Below are 16,422 nucleotides of genomic sequence, written 5' to 3'. Positions count from 1 at the left end.
GTCATGAGAATACGGCTTAATTTTCAGAGAGACCAGGACAGAAGGGAAGACAAGTTTAAAAAGCCAAATATTTTAAGAGTTTCTCAGGAAAATGTCCCTGAACTTCCTTCACCAATGTTTACACCAAATGTTTCACCAAAACATTCACCAAATGTTTTCTTCCCTGAGGAGGTAGACTCACAAATAAACCTGCGGTCACAGGCCAGGCTCCCATTTCTGGGTCCTGCTTTATCCTAGACACTGTATAGTCTCTTCAGGAAAAGAAAGCATGCAGTCTTAAGCACCTTTCATATATTACCTGTTTAACTCATTTAGTTCTCACAATTCTCTTCTAAAATAGGCACCTTTATTATCTTTATGACCTTCACTTTATAGATGAAGAAACTAAGAAACATAGATTCTAACCTGGTCATTCTCACTGCAAAGCATTCTGTTCTAGCCACTCAATATATGATATGCTGTGCCTAATCAATGTTAGGAGAACCAGAAATTGAGACGATTATGACAAAAACTAAAGATAAAAGTTCCAAAGGCCTATAGCAGAGTAAAAGTGGTAAGGGGTTGAGTATGAATGTGAGAGAACCAGGACAAATAAGTGGAGGGCAGGTAGTGAAGACCAAAATGATGCTAGGAGTAAATCTGGTATAAGGATGTATTTGGGTGTGTGGTGGTGAGTACAGCCAGTCATGCTCAGGGCTTACTCCCAGCAGGCTCCAGGGACCACATACAGTGCTGGGGTTAGACTGGGGTCAGCTTTTTGTGTGCAAGGTAAATCCTTTAATCCCTGTACTATCTCTCCAGACCCTGAATATTACTTCCAATCAAATCATTCAACATGATACACATAAATAAATTTTAACTATGCGAGAAATAATCTGATTTGTATTAAAGGCAGAAACAAATGACCTTCAGTGATGACAGTGCTAAGCAGAGACTGGAAGCCATAAAATAGAAAAGTTTAGAAAGCTACTCCAGTTGAGTGTGCAAATATTCTCTGAGAAGAGTCAGACAGCATTTTCACATCAATAGGCTACACCAACTCAACTCAACTACTTTCGCACTAAAGTCTAAAATAGACTTTAAAAAAACAGTAAAACATGAGGTTACAGGGCATCTGGCCAGCAAGCAGCAGTATTCAGACCAAATGGGTGCAGATCAGTGGTTTTTAATTTCTGCAAGAACCTAATGCTGGCTCAGTCTGCAAGAGTAAAATGGTCAAAAACCCTCAGGTGTAGACAACAGGAGAGACCAGCTATACAAACATAAATGGGAAAAAGCATTCATATCCCAAAGATAAATGGCTATAAATGTAATCCAACAGCATAGTTTATGCCTATGTGCAAATCCCAGCACCTCCCCACTCACCACCCAGAAAAGTATGAGAAGGCAGAATCCATAGGTCTTGGTAACTGAAAACCTGAAGATGAAGCCACAGAAACCAAACCCCATCATTAGCACTCTAGCTACTCAATAAGAAAGGCGAGAGAGTACACAAGGCACTGTGTCAGAGAAGGGACTCTATCCTCTCACAATCCTCTCACTAGGCACCACCCATCTGAGGTAAGGGCAGATTCTCTGCCCACAAATAAGTACTGCAAGTTACAAGAAGCACTAAATCTCACAGACCTTGATTATTATTACAATACACATTAAGTCTGACTCTAATGCTCATACTTAAATGGTGAGATTATTTTTGTTACTAGAATAAGTAAGATTATAGTTATATACCTGTATATTCATATTACAGATTATATAATATATGTATACTCATACATATATTACTTATACTCAAGTAGCAGTATAATTTCTTTTAGGGGGCAGGGGTGACTTTTAGTCTAATCTTAATTTTTATTAAAATATTACAAAACTAGTAAGAAAAAAAAATAACTCTTTCCAGCCTCACCCTTCCTTACCCTTGATTCCTACTTCCTAGCTATTTCTTCTTTCTTCTTATTTCTAAATAAGATGTGTACAGGGCTTTCTTCAATTTTAGATGCTATCCATTCATTTCGTACAGTAGATGATGAGAAGGTAACTTTCTTACTTAGCATTTCTGTGCCTCAGTTCCTTCACCTGTAAAATGGGAATGATGATATACCTACCTCATAGGACTGTTTTAAGGATCAATCAAGAGAGGGAGGGAGGGGGGCCAGGATATAGTTCAGTGATAGAGTGCATTCCTCCTATGTATGAGGCTTTAGACTCAATCCTTGGAACTCTCCCCTTCCAGTCCCAGTAAAAAGTTAAAAGTATGTGTACAGTCTTAGAATAATGCAAGAAACAAGGTGTTAAATCTTAAAAATTATTTCGGGGACTGGGGGACTTCCAATGATGCTCAGGGCTTACTCCTTGCTCGGTGCCTGGCAGGCTTAGAGGACCATATGGGATGCCGAGAATCAAACCTGGGTCAGTCACATGGCAAGGCAAGCTTCCTACCTGCTGTACTGCTCTAGGCCTAATAATTATTTTTTTTTACTCCATCAAACACAGACAAATGCTTTCCTAAACTAGTTTCCCCATACAGTTTTATTACAATTTTACTTAGCAGTATTCGGTGTTTCAAATGTTATGGTTTCATAAACATTTTGAGTATGTCTTCTAGTAAAAGACAGAGATTTTAACTCTTTCATTGTAAATTCTGGTTTTGTTTCCTATCTATATCTAACTCACCTTAAACCTCTCTGCAAGGATTACAAATCTCCAGGTTATGTCAGTTTATTTTTCCCTCCTAAAGACATTTACAGCAGTGTTATTTCTCCTACTTCTTTTGGTCTGTTGATTTTCTGGATCTGAAAATGAACTGCCTCATGAGATAATAGTAGCACTGTAGCACTGCCCTCCCAATGGTTCATTGATTTGCTCGAGCGGGCCCAGTAACATCTCCATTGTGAGACTTGTTGTTACTGTGTTTGGCATATAGAATACATCACGGGGAGCTTGCCAGGCTTTGCCATGTGGGCAAGATACTCTCGGTAGCTTGCTGGGCTCTCCGAGAGAGAGGCAGAGGAATCGAACCCAGGTCGCCCGGGTCAGCCACGTGCAAGTACCAGAACATATTTTTCCTCTCTGTTCACCATCCTGTTTGACGCTATGGATTTTCATTGTTTACTCCTTAGTGTCCTCCATACTATCTGAGAAAAGGGGTATAGGTGATAGTTGCTTTTTGTTTGTTATTACTTTAAAAGTTTAAATATATCTTTATGTGGCATTTTTGCCCTTGGTAAAGAAGCTGTGTATAAAATTTTAGCTTGAAAATTATTTTAAAACTATTTCTACCTTTCAAATGAGCTAAAAGTTGCTGCAGAGAAGCCCAATGTCACTGACTCCCAGTGCAGTATGTTTTGATTTTTCCCTTTAGCATAATCCATACTCTAATCCCAAATGTTCTGAAATTTCATGTTTGTCTGGTCATTCAATCACTCAAAAGATTCTTTCAATAAGTAAAGGAACAAACATGGTAACTTTTCAAACCATACATATTGCAAACCACAATGCCCAAAAAGTGTGTGTGTGTGTGTGTGTGTGTGTGTGTGTGTGAGAGAGAGAGAGAGAGAGAGAGAGACAGAGACAGAGACAGAGACAGAGACAGACAGAGAGACAGAGAGAAGGAGAGACAGAAAGTCTGCCAGAGAGGCAAGTTGGGGTTGTGAGGGAGAGAAACTGAAGACATTAGTGGTGCAAAACATACACTAGTGAAGTGATGCTGTTGACTGAAATCCAATCATGAGTGACCTTGTAACCGTATGTTTCACATGATTCAATTTAAAAAAAAAAATTAAAGAAAATGCTTATTTTGAAAAAAAATATTTTTTTTTCACTTTCAATCTAAGAACGTGTATTTTAGGTATGGGAACATCATAATACAAAGTAATATGATACTTTTGTGTTATTTGCTAATTTATTTTCTTCTGTGTATTTTCGTTTTCTGTAATACTTATTAGTTGGATTAGATTTACTGTATGAAGTGCACTCACTTCTGTTTTCTTTTTTCTTGTTCTTTTATACTATTTTTCTTGGAAATAGCCTCAACTATTTTATCTTTCAACTTTTTTTGTTACACTGAGTTATTTTTATCTTCTAGGTCAGTTCCCTCTACAGTCTTTAATTACAATCACTCTTTATATTCACTGATTAATCTTTAAAACAATGTTGTTATTGTCGTATCAGTTCCTTTATCTGTTTTTCTTCAGATCTCAGACAGTTGATGACCCTTACTTAACTATTCCATTAAAAGGGAAGCACGAAGGTCCTGAGAATAGTACCTGTGTTAAGGAAAGGATTTGCCCACAGCTAACCAGGTTCAAGTCCCAGCATACCAAGTAACCCCTGAGCTGAGCAGGGTGCAGCCCACAGCAAAAAGTCTTGTGTTTGGAGATTATTAACCTGACTACCCAAATTGTACTTGATCTTTATTATTAACTTCACTCTCACTTGTGTATGGTATCACGAATCCAGAATTTTCCTGGATCAGCCTCTTCAGAGAGCAAGGATCAGTTCCGTTTTCTGACAGAAGAAAACAAGGATGACCAGGTGGTCACAGGAATAAAGAGGAGGATCTGGGAGAAGGTATACTGCCCTTTCTGAATCTTTCTAAAACAGGGGCTTGATGCTGAAGTTCATTATCTTACTGGCATTCCCTACTATGAGCATTAAATTTTTACTTTACTTACCTTCTACCGAATCGACGAATAACCTTCTACCTACTTTTTTGTCTAGTTTTTTGGGCCACGACCAGATGTGGGTTGCTGAGAGACAGCTCCTTTTGGAGTTCAGGGGGGGCAAAGGATAGCAAGGATCTAAGAGCATGCTTGCAAAGCAAGCATCCTACTCCCTTAACTGTCGCTCCAGCCCTCCATCCAAAAATCTGCTAATTGTGCTAACGCTTCTAAACTACTAAGGTCCCCTTCTATTTTTTCCCCATTATGGTATTTTGTTTGCTTATCTGCATTCTATCTCAGAAAAAGAATCCCAGGGTTTTCCCTCCTGTGCTCTGCTTCGTCTTTGTCAATGACAGCAGCCAGTCTAATGAAACCAGCAGGTGAACCCATCAATCCACACTTGTTTAATCTGCCTGTCAAACTCCAACTACCACCCCTGTGATCATCAATGACTTCAAATGTGTCCACACCACCACACCTAATCATCACAGTCAGCTACCAAACAGTGACTCTGGAGTGTGGACTACAAGCCTGACATTTTACCTCTCTGCAGTTCTGAGATTCATTTGTGAGTTTTTTTTCTTTTAATTCTTTTCCAGTATTAGAGTAAAACTCAGTGTTTAAAATAATAAAATTAATATCTAGAAAGTTAAAATAATCATTATCACAGAGACAATTCCATCTTATTTGTAATATTTTTCTAAAGTTGAATGTAGGTAGCTGATTGATGAAACCCCTCATTAAAAATGATGGTTTGACAGAATCCCTCTCGTATATGAGGTATAAAGAAACATAATGGTGGAATGACTAGTACACAATGACAATAGAAATAAAGAATTTGAATTTCTTCAGTATCAAGCTATGACATTCGTGTACCATTATGGGGGTATTGGAAGATGGAAAGCCCTTGGGCGTTGGTAAGTTTTTTATTTATTGCAATTTTACAAAAGGTTCAGAAAAGACTAGTAGTTGTATACAAACCATCATCTTTTTAAATTTAGTAACCATGCAATTCAAACTTATTTATGACTGGGCTTCAGGCATACAATGTTTGCATACACTGATCCCTTCACCAGTGTCCACTTCCCTCTACCAATGCCCCCTCTTTGCTTCCCACTCACCAGTCTGCTTCTCCAAGAGGCACTCTTACTGTCTCTCTTTACATATACAGATCTTTATCTATATCTGTATCTTTGCTTTTGCACTATGGTTTAAGTACTGTTGGTGACATGTAACACTAAACCACCTTTCAGCTCTACCTCCTCCTTCTCTCTCCTCTCTTTAGTATATCTCCCTGTCCTAGCACCCACCTAGCACCCAGCAATCACCCCTCCCTGTCCTAGCACCCAGCTTCCTCAAATGGCACATTTCCTACTGAAGAAATTCAAATTCTTTATTTCTATTGTCATTGTGTACTAGTCATTCCACCATTATGTTTCTTTATACCTCATATACGAGAGGGATTCTGTCAAACCATCATTTTTAATGAGGGGTTTCATCAATCAGCTACCTACATTCAACTTTAGAAAAATATTACAAATAAGATGGAATTGTCTCTGTGATAATGATTATTTTAACTTTCTAGATATTAATTTTATTATTTTAAACACTGAGTTTTACTCTAATACTGGAAAAGAATTAAAAGAAAAAAAACTCACAAATGAATCTCAGAACTGAGCAGCTCGCTGCAAGAATGGCTCCAGGCCATGTGCAGGGCTGATTCACAGGGCATCTCAGATGGGAACAGGCGTCCTCTCTCTCCCCGCCTGCACCAGATGAACCCCAGCAGCCCTGAATCTCCAGAAACCAATCGCCGCCACCCTCACAGCTGATCACAGACCTGTTTTGGACCCCCAATAAATGAGAGTAATTCGCTGAAAAACCCAGATATGTGGGACCAGTGACTGAAAACACCAGGCCTCAAGGGGTTGGGACTGGGCCATCCCTTCCCATCTTCCCCCATTCCAGGGCTCTGGCTGTCATACCCACAAAATCCTCCAGGAGCCATTTAAGCACATTAATGGCCATGGTCCTGAGACTGACAAATGAATCTCGGAAAAAAGCATCTCGCTGCAGAGATGGCTTCGGACCCCAATTATACTAATTTTTAGAAATTTGGAGCACATAGCCGCTTTTGTTGAATCACTGTGAGATAGACCCTTATAGATATCTATTCTATACTATTCATAACAAGCAATACAATATAAATTATCTTGCATCTGCCTGTGGGTCTTGAATGCTGGTGGGACACATCAAAATAATGGTGGTGGGAAGGTGTAATAGTATAGGATTGGGGTTGATATACTGAATGTTATCAATTATTGTGAACAACTTTATGAAAATAAAATTTTTTAAAACACTGTCATTTTTAAAAAGCAAAAACAAACCTATTATTTTGCTCATTTTAGTATATCTTTTAAATGGTTTTTTTTTTTTTTTTTTTTTTTTGCTTTTTGGGTCACATCCGGAGATGCACAGAAATTACTCCCAACTCTGCACTCACGAATTACCTCTGGCGGTGCTCAGGGGACCATATGAGATGCTGGGAATTGAAGCCAGGTCAGCCTTGTACAAGGCAAATGCCCTACTCGCCATGCTATTGCTCCAGCCCCTCAAACATGTTCATTAGCATTATTTGAGACTCAGATGAGTTTTATCACTGAAAATATTGAGATTCTATATTTACTATATTTTCTCAAAAAAAATTTAAATGACCATTTCACTGGAAATTTGTGAGTTTTTTGAGTACTTTATTATGACATTTCTATTGGTGTAAATTTTTTAAAAATAGCTTTTTTGAGGGTCCAGAGAAATAGTACAGTATAGTAGTATAGTACAGTATAGTGGTTGGGCACTTGCCTTCATGTGGCTTACCTGGAATCAATCCCCAACATCCCAGAGGGAATGTTCCCTGAGTCCTTCCAGGAGTGATCCTTGAACACAGAGCACAGAATGGGAGTAAGCCCTGGCACCACCAAGTGTGGCTCAGAACCTCCCCCCCCCCAAAAAAAAAGGAAGAAAGAAAAGAAAATAGGGCTAGAGCAATAGTAGAGTGGGTAGTGTGTTTGCCTTATATACAGCCAACCTGGGGTTCAATCCCTAGCATCCCATATGGTTCCCCAAGCACCACCAAGAGTAATTCCTGGTTCCAGAGCCAGGAGTAACCTCTGAAACACCTCGAGGTGTTGCCTAAAAACCAAAGGTGGGGAGGGGCTGGAGCAATGGCACAGCGGGTAGGGTGTTTGCCTTGCATGCCTTTGCCTTCGATCCCATATGGGTCCCCTGAGAACTGCCAGGAGTAATTCCTGAGTGCAAAGCCAGAAGTAATCCCTGAGCATTGCTGGGTGTGACCCAAAATAAAAGGGGAGGTGGAGAATAGCTTTATTGAACTATTATTTACATACTTAAAACACTCATAAGTGTACAATTTGTCACTACTTTAAAAGGATTGTAGTAGATTTACATAGATGAGCCAACCATCATCATATGCACATTTTAGAACATTTGTAGCACTAGCACTGTCCTCCCGTTGTTCTTCGATATTCTGGGTAGTAAATTTACTTATAATATTTCTATCAATGCTGGAGCAATAGCACAGCAGGTGAGGTGTTTGCCTTGCCCAAGGCCGACTTGAGTTCAATTCCTCCGCCTCTCGAAGAGAGCCCGGCAAGCTACCGAGAGTATCCCACCCGCATGGCAGAGCCTGGCAAGCTCCCCATGGCATATTCGATATGCCAAAAACAGTAACAAAAAGTCTCACAATGGAGATGTTACTGGTGCCCGCTCCAGCAAATGATGACCAACGGGAGGACAATGCTACAATACTACAAAGGCTAGAGAGACAGTACAGGGATTAAAGCACTTGCCTTGCATGTGGCCAAGTCAAGTTCAATCCCTGGCACTGTGTATAGTATCCCAAACTCCACCAGGAATGATCCCCAGGCACAGACCCCACAGTAAGACCTGAGCACAGCTGAACATGGTCCAAACCACTGCAGCCAAAAATGAAAGTTTTTGTTTTTTAAATATGGTTATATTTTTTAAAATATGGTTATATTTTTAAATATTTTTAGTTTATTAAAGAACCAGGATTTACAAAGGTATATTGACAGTTCTACTTTTTTTTTTTTTTTTTTTTTATTTATTGAATCACTGTGGGAAAGGTTACAAAGCTTTCAGGTTTATGTCTCAGTCATGCAAATATCAAACACATTTCCCTTTACCAATACTTATTTTTTACCCTAAAGAACCCCAATAAAACCCCACCCCCCACCCCTCCCCGTCCCTGTGAGGCAGATGAATTCTAGTTAACACTCTATCTGCTTTGATTAGATTCATTATTTCAATAAGATTCACCACTATTATTTAGAGTTTACCCCCCCCCCAATCAGACATGCTGAAAAAGCATTGTGAAGTGATTTGCTTTCTACAGCTGGGTTCAAGAATTAAATGTTGGTTTTGGATTTCTGCTATTTTACCTATTGACCCTGGAAGTATTTCTACTGAAAGTCAGATAGTTAAGAAATTGGTTTCTGTGTTCTGGAGTCGTGGCCGTGCTGGAGAGCCGCTCGCGGGGGGCAACCGACAGTTCTACTTTTAACATAAAATGCTCTCCACCAATCCCACTACCAGCTTCTACTTCCCTCCACCAATGTTCCCCATTCCCTCCCACACCCTACCTCAAAATTTTTAAGTTTTGTTTTCTGCAGTAACAACCCAGACTGATGACTGTAACTGATGATGTGTGAGGAGCTTCACACATACAAGGCAGGAAGTATCTATCTCTGAGGGTGGTGGGGTAAATTACACTTAGAGGTGCTGAGGGGCTATGGCTCAGGAGTGACTCCAGATATGCTTGAGATCAAACCAGGAATGACAAAAGTGGCAGCATTTAAGGCAAGTACTTTACCTCCTACACCATCTCTCCAATCTCCAGATCTTTATCATTTTTTTCTTGGGGGCGGGGGGGGGGGGGGGGGAGAGGGGGGTTAGGGGAAGATGTGCTTTGGGCCACAATATCTGTGTTCAGGAATCACTCCTGGCAGTACAACCAGGGCAAGCAGGCGCCAGGCTTAACCCCTGCACTATCTCTCCAGACCTTACAGTCTATTTTTTTTATTTTTTTTAATTTTTAATAGTGAGACATCATGAGGTACAGTTGCAGACTTACACATCTTTGTGCTTGGGTTTCAATTATACAATGATCAAATACCCATCCCTCCACCAGTGCCCATTTCCCACCACCACGGATCCCAGTACAGTCTATTTTTGAGAAAGGTGGTATTTTATTTTGCTTTTTTTACAAAGCCCAATGTATTTTTTTTCTTCTGTAGCTGTGCTTGCAAAGAGCACACTATTTTTCTTTTTTTGGTCTAGAATAATCTATTATTTTAGTTCCTACATTTAAGCTTTCGATATATTTTAGTGATTTTTGTGTATGGCTTGAGGTAAAGATCTAAGTTGTTTTCATACAGTCACACATTCAATTGAATAGTTGCAGCACTGCTTATTCATGAGGTAATCTCTCTTCATGGGATGGGTTTAGTACCTTTGTGAAAAATTAACTCATCACACCTGGAGAGAGTACATTAGGAGGATGCCCGCCTTGTACATGTTCAACCTGGGTTCAATTCCCAGCACCCCCAAATGGTCCTTCCAACCCCACAAGAATGATCCCTGAGGGTAGATCCAGGAGTAACCCATGAGCACTCCCAGTATATGCCCCTCCAAAAAATATCATCAAAACTAGGAGACTTTATTTCTAGATTTCCTGTTCAGTCTTACTGGTCTGTTACTCACAGCAACCATCCACTACCTGTATTACTGTAGTTCTTGAGTACATTTAGACCCAGCAACAAAAGAATTTCTTCAACTTTATTCTTTTAAATTTAATTTTAAATGTTCTGCATCCTTTACATTCCATATCAATTTTAGAATTAGTTTATCAAGTTTTATTTTCAAAACTCTCCTGGAATTTGGAAGGGATTATGCTAAATTTATAAATATATTTGGAGAAAGGCTATGTTAATTTGAGTCTTTTAGATCATCAATATGTAATGTTACTCCATTTATTTGGCTCTTAATTTCTCATCATTTTTATTTTTTAGTATACAAGTGCTATGCTTTCTATGTTAAACTTAACCTTAAGTATGCTTTTGATGCATATAAAATGTGGTATATTTTAATTTCATTTTTTGATTGCTCATTGCTGATAATACAAATGACTTTTGACATTTGAACTTGAATATAGAGACTTTGTTAAAATAATATCCATTATAACGAATACCCAAAGACAATGGAAACAAAGAATATGAGAATTGGTATTCAGTAGGCACAGTGCCAGAAGGACAGGGCAAGGTGTATAGTAGAGGGAAACATTCAACAGGGAGGAGGGAGTGCGGAAAAGTGGAAAGTGTTACAGTGTTACAGTACTGTAAACCACAAGGAAGAAGTTAAAAAAAAAAGGGATCCCCTGGTAGAGGCAGTGGGAGGCAAGTGAGGCTGGGCAAGGGGTACTGGTGGAGGGAAGTGGGCACTGGTGAAGGGATCGGTGTTGAAACACTGAATACCTAAAGCCCAATCATGACTTATTTTGTAAGTTCCTTATAACTAGACAAAAAAAAAAAATACACTGAAAACAAAACAAAACCAAAAGAATTAAGAAAGCCCAATCCCAAATGTTAGTTATGCTAGATCTGGAAAACCCTGGTCTAAATCATGGCTGAAGGAAAAGGAGGAAGTGAGGTGGGGCTGCTTTACAAGTGAGTTTGACATAGGAGTAAGATAATGATATGGGCCCACAGTGAGTTAGAGAAGCTTGGGTGATCACTGACATCAACTGGGGCTTGGGGAATGGCAATGAAATATCCTAAGATTTTCCTGACCCCTTGCTATGATGCTCTCTCCAGCAGAAAATGGATATTCAAAGAGAAAGCGAAATAATACCAGGGGATTATATATCATCTCTTCTTAAAGTAATGCAAGAAATGGAAGCTTTTTCAGTTCTTCAATGTCTGCATCTGCCTAATAGTGAATGAAGGCCACAGATATTACAGAATTGAAAGAAATACTCTTGGGGCTGGAGCAATAGCACAGCAGGTAGGGTGTTTGCCTTGCACGCAGCTGATCCGGGTTCAATTCCCAGCATCCCATGTGGTCCCCCAAGCACCACCAGGAGTGATTCCTGAGTGCAAAGCCAAGAGTAACCCCTGAGCATTGCCGGGTGTGACCCAAAAAGCAAAAAAAAAGAAAAAAACACTCTTGAATGTATCATCCAGAAAAACATTTAATAGCACACTAATGTGTTAAAATTGATCAGATTCATGATAAAAGAAGTTTTTTTTTAATTTTTAAGAATTTGGCCAGAGAGGACAGTGGTTTGGGCCCTTACATGCAGCAGACCCGGTTCTATCCCCAGAATCCCACATAGTCCTCTGAGCACTAAACCAGGTGTAAGCCTTGAGCACCATCACAGTGTGGCCCCCAAACGAAACTATCATTATTATAAATGATAATGATTTCCTTCTTTTCCTCTTTTCAATATCAGAAAATACTATCACTGTCACTGTCCTCCCATTTTTCATCTATTTGCTCAAGTGGGCCCAGTAACATCACCATTGTGACAATTGTTACTGTGTTTGGCATATTGAATATGTCACGGGTAGCCTGCCAGGCTTTGCCGTTAGGGCGAGATACTCTCAGTAGCTTGCCAGGCTCTCCGAGAAGGGCAGAGGAATCAAACTCAGGTCGGCCATGTTGGCTGCATGCAAGGCAAACGCACTGCCCACTGTGCTATCGCTCCAGCCCCATCAGAAAATAAATCACGTAGAAATTAGATTGGGCTGGAGAGATAGCTCATCAGGCTGACAGAACACAGCTTCTACTTGGAAGGTTCAGACCCAAGGCATCACGTGGTACCCTGAGAATCGCATGTGTACACACACGCACAAACACATACACACACACGCATGCAAAGCATAAAAAATAATTTTTTTAAAAAACACTGCTGGCAGGCTGGAGCAATAGCACAGTGGTAAGGCGTTTGCCTTGCATGCGGCCCACCAGGCCGACCTGGGTTCAATTCCTCCACCCCTCTTGGAGAGCCCGGCAAGCTACCGAGAATATCTCGCCCACACAGCAAAGCCTGGCAAGCCACCCGTGATGTATTCGATATGCCAAACACAGTAACAACAAGTCTCACAATGGTGATGTTACTGTGCCCGCTCAAGCAAATCGATGAACGGGAGGGCAGTGCTACAGTGATACTGAGAAGATAGCACAGAGAGTAGGGCATTTGCCTTGCATGCAACCAACCTGGGTTCAATTCTTCCATCCCTCTCGGAGAGCCCAGCAAGCTACCAAGAGTATCCTGCCCATATGGCAGAGCCTGGCAAGCTCCCCGTGGCATATTCGATATGCCAAAAACAGTAACAAGTCTCACAATGGAGACATTACTGTTGCCCGCTCAAGCAAATCAAAGAACAATGGGAGGAAAGTGCTACAGCACTACTGAGATCATATGGTTTTACAATAGGCAATTCATCTTTTATATTATTGAATTTAAAAGAGGATGAAGAACCTCCGGCTCTGGGCACATCTCTTCGATTCCACTGTTCTTCCTGCATTAACATACGCCTCAGAGACCTGGGCCCTACGAAAGCAGGATGAGAATGGTATTCGGGTCTCCCAAAGAGGAATAGAAAGAGCTATGCTTGGAGTATCACGTTTCACTCAAAGGAGAGAAAGAATCCGGAGTTCAGACCTCTGTCGATGGTCAAGAATCAGGGACGCTGCCTCATTTGCCAAAGCATCAAAAATCAGATCGACTAGTCACGTAATGAGATTTGGAGACGACCGCTGGACTAGAGCCGTTACGGACTAGATTCCATGGGACATCAAAACACCGCGTGGCCGCCCGCCTACAAGATGGTCAGACTTCTTCATCAAGACCCTGAAGGATCAGTTTGAGGCTCTTTATGTTTCTAGAATGAACAGACGCCATTGGGCTACACTAGCATGCGACAGGGACAATATGAAGATGTTACTGGAGCCCACTCGAGCAAATCAATCAGTAACGAGAAGTCAAGTGATCAATTATTGAATGTGGTTATGTTCATAAGGATTTTCTTGCTATTATCTTTATCTGGCTTGTGGATCAGGTCCTCCAGGTCTCAGAATGAGTTGGGACATGTACTTCCTCTTCTGATTTCTTAGAGTTTGTTCTTAACCTAGTTACCCATCCTTCAGATCTCCTTTGTGACATTCCATAGGGAAGGCTTCATCCTAGCTGAAGTTCATTTCCTTGTTATAGAGGCTTGTAAATAATAGTTCTCTTTCTTAGCATTTCTAACACCAATTTTTATTCATTAATAGGATTACCTTCATTATTGTTTTTTTCTATCTATAATCTGCACTAAAAAGGAAAACTAGTGTTTTTGTTCATCATTTTGTAGACATAGTCCCAGTCTACTACCTGACACATCCCTAAGTGTTATTAAAGGAAGAAAACGGGCTGGAGCGAATGCACAGGAGGTAGGGCCTTGCAAGCGGTCAACCCAGGTTCGATTCCCAGCATCCCATATGGTCCACTGAGAACCACCAGGAGTAATTCCTGAGTGCATGAGCCAGGAGTAACCCCTGTACATCACCAGGTGTGACCCAAAAAGCAAAGAAAAAAAAGGAAGAAAACAATATTTATTTTCCTTTATTTCCCTGCTCTATTTTGACTTATTTTATTTTTCCAGCTTATTCACATACTAATTTGATTTACTATAACTTTCTTAGACAATTTAAGCTTTTTGCTAATACACTTAGAAGGATATCAAGTAGTATTTTAGAAACATTCCATAGTTTTTGTTACAATGTCTCTCTTTTTACTTATCTCTATCCTTCAGAAACAGACATGTGGTCCTTTGACTAAAAACCCACCAAAAAATTCCATCTGCTACAGAACAGTATCTAATGTTCTTAGGAAAGCAGTCAAACAAGGACTAAAGCAATTTACACCTATTGAGGCTTTTTACATACCTTATCATCTAATTGAAGGAGCAGATTTTTCATCCCTCAAAAAAACTCTCGTACTCACATTTGTTGATACTTAATCCTCTAGTGTTCAGCACTTAGCTAAATGCCTTAAATACTGTTAACTCAATAAATGGTTGTGGAAGCATTCATACTACTTTTCACAATGCATGTAAAGATTTATAAATTGTATGTCTTTGAATTATAATACTTAAGGGCATATATTTTCTAGGTGTATTATATTATGATCCAATTTTAATATTTACTTTTTACTTTTATTTGTATTAAAAATATTTGCAATTGATTTTTAAATCACATTACTTTGGTATACATTCATTCCGCCACCACATACTACCACTGTTGATTTTTATCTAAGATCCAAATATAATTAAAAAGATACTTTTAACTCCCTACATTGTTCTTTTTATTACATTCTAATACTACGGCATGTTGGTTTATTAGTTCCATAAATTTTTATTATTCTTTTTTTTTTAACTCCTGGCAGTACTGGGGAGGGACCATATGGGATACCAAAGATCGAACCTGGGTCCGCTATGTGCAAAGCAGCAAACATCCTACCCACTGTACTATAACTCTGGCCCCTTCATTTCTTTTCTTATTGCTGCTGCTGAATTAAAAGGCATGCACTGAGGGCTGGCGATAGTACAGGGTGACCAGGGTTCAATCCCCCACATCCCACATATGGTCATTCCCCCACACCCTTCAAGCACCGTTAGTAGTGATTCCTAAGCACAGAGCCAGGAGTAACCCCTGAGCACCGTTGTGACCCCCCACCAAAAAAAGAACTAGTTAAATATAGTTTTACTAGATTTAAATGTACCAGTATGAATGTGACTTAGAAATAAACTGAACTATACAGCTGTACCTAGATATCCACAGAAAGGAAAACATTCATAGTCTGCAGCAAATCTTTGAAAGATCCAAAGACAAAAGGCTGAAGAGATGGCTCAATAGACTCAGTGAATGCTCTGTGTGTAGGAGGCCCAGGTTCAAGCCCCAGCACAACATGGTTCCCTGAGCAACGTCAGGAGCAAGCACCACCAGGAGCAGACCCCGAGTACAGAGTAAGGAGTAGCCTCTGAGCACTTCCAATGTGCTCCAAAACTCCCTCCCAAAAAAAGATCCAGAGACAAGAATCTACCAGACATTCTTCAGCACTTTCCAAAGTAAGAAAGATCCTGAATCCTAAATAGATCTAAGGTTTCAAGTCAATCCAAAGGTATTTTTTCAGGGGAAGGCATGTTCTTATAATGTTTCCTTGTCTCCAAAACTATCAAATTACTTTTGTTAACCAAGTAACTTTAGTATGATTAATTTACAACAACCTCATTCCACCCACACCAATACTCGTTGACCCCACAACCCAAATACGGAACATTAGATTATTTAACTCTCCATTTTCCTTCTCATTATAAAGTAATAAACTGACATTCTGAATTGCACATTTGTCTGGGTCACTTAGTTAGCATGAAATAATCACCCAAGAGTCCACCTGATTTTAAGAGCAGTGGGAAAAAAAGTTTAAGAACCTAAAAAACTTAAGATCATATTCTATATCAATAACTGCAAAAGGGTTTCAGGCCATAGGTGTATTTTTATTTGAGTTACAACGGAGGAAGAAGAGAGGAAAATAGGAAGGGGACTGAATGCACTAAAATCCATATATAAAGTCCATATAAAATGCATAATCCAGGTTCTCTTGAAAACGATGAAGCTCCAGAAA

The 16,422-nt window shown here is 39.8% G+C and overlaps 1 protein-coding gene across 2 annotated transcripts in view; it reads right to left on the bottom strand.

Annotated features, from left to right (window-relative positions):
* Positions 1 to 16,422, bottom strand: part of PHTF1 (putative homeodomain transcription factor 1) — a 48,427-nt gene that overhangs the window by 30,353 nt on the left and 1,652 nt on the right. The window lies entirely within an intron of this gene.

The sequence above is a fragment of the Sorex fumeus genome, unplaced genomic scaffold (genome assembly GCF_029834395.1).
Source record: "Sorex fumeus unplaced genomic scaffold, SorFum_2.1 ptg000131l, whole genome shotgun sequence".
Classification (NCBI taxonomy): domain Eukaryota; kingdom Metazoa; phylum Chordata; class Mammalia; order Eulipotyphla; family Soricidae; genus Sorex; species Sorex fumeus.
This window is presented reverse-complemented; position numbering and strand designations above follow the sequence as displayed.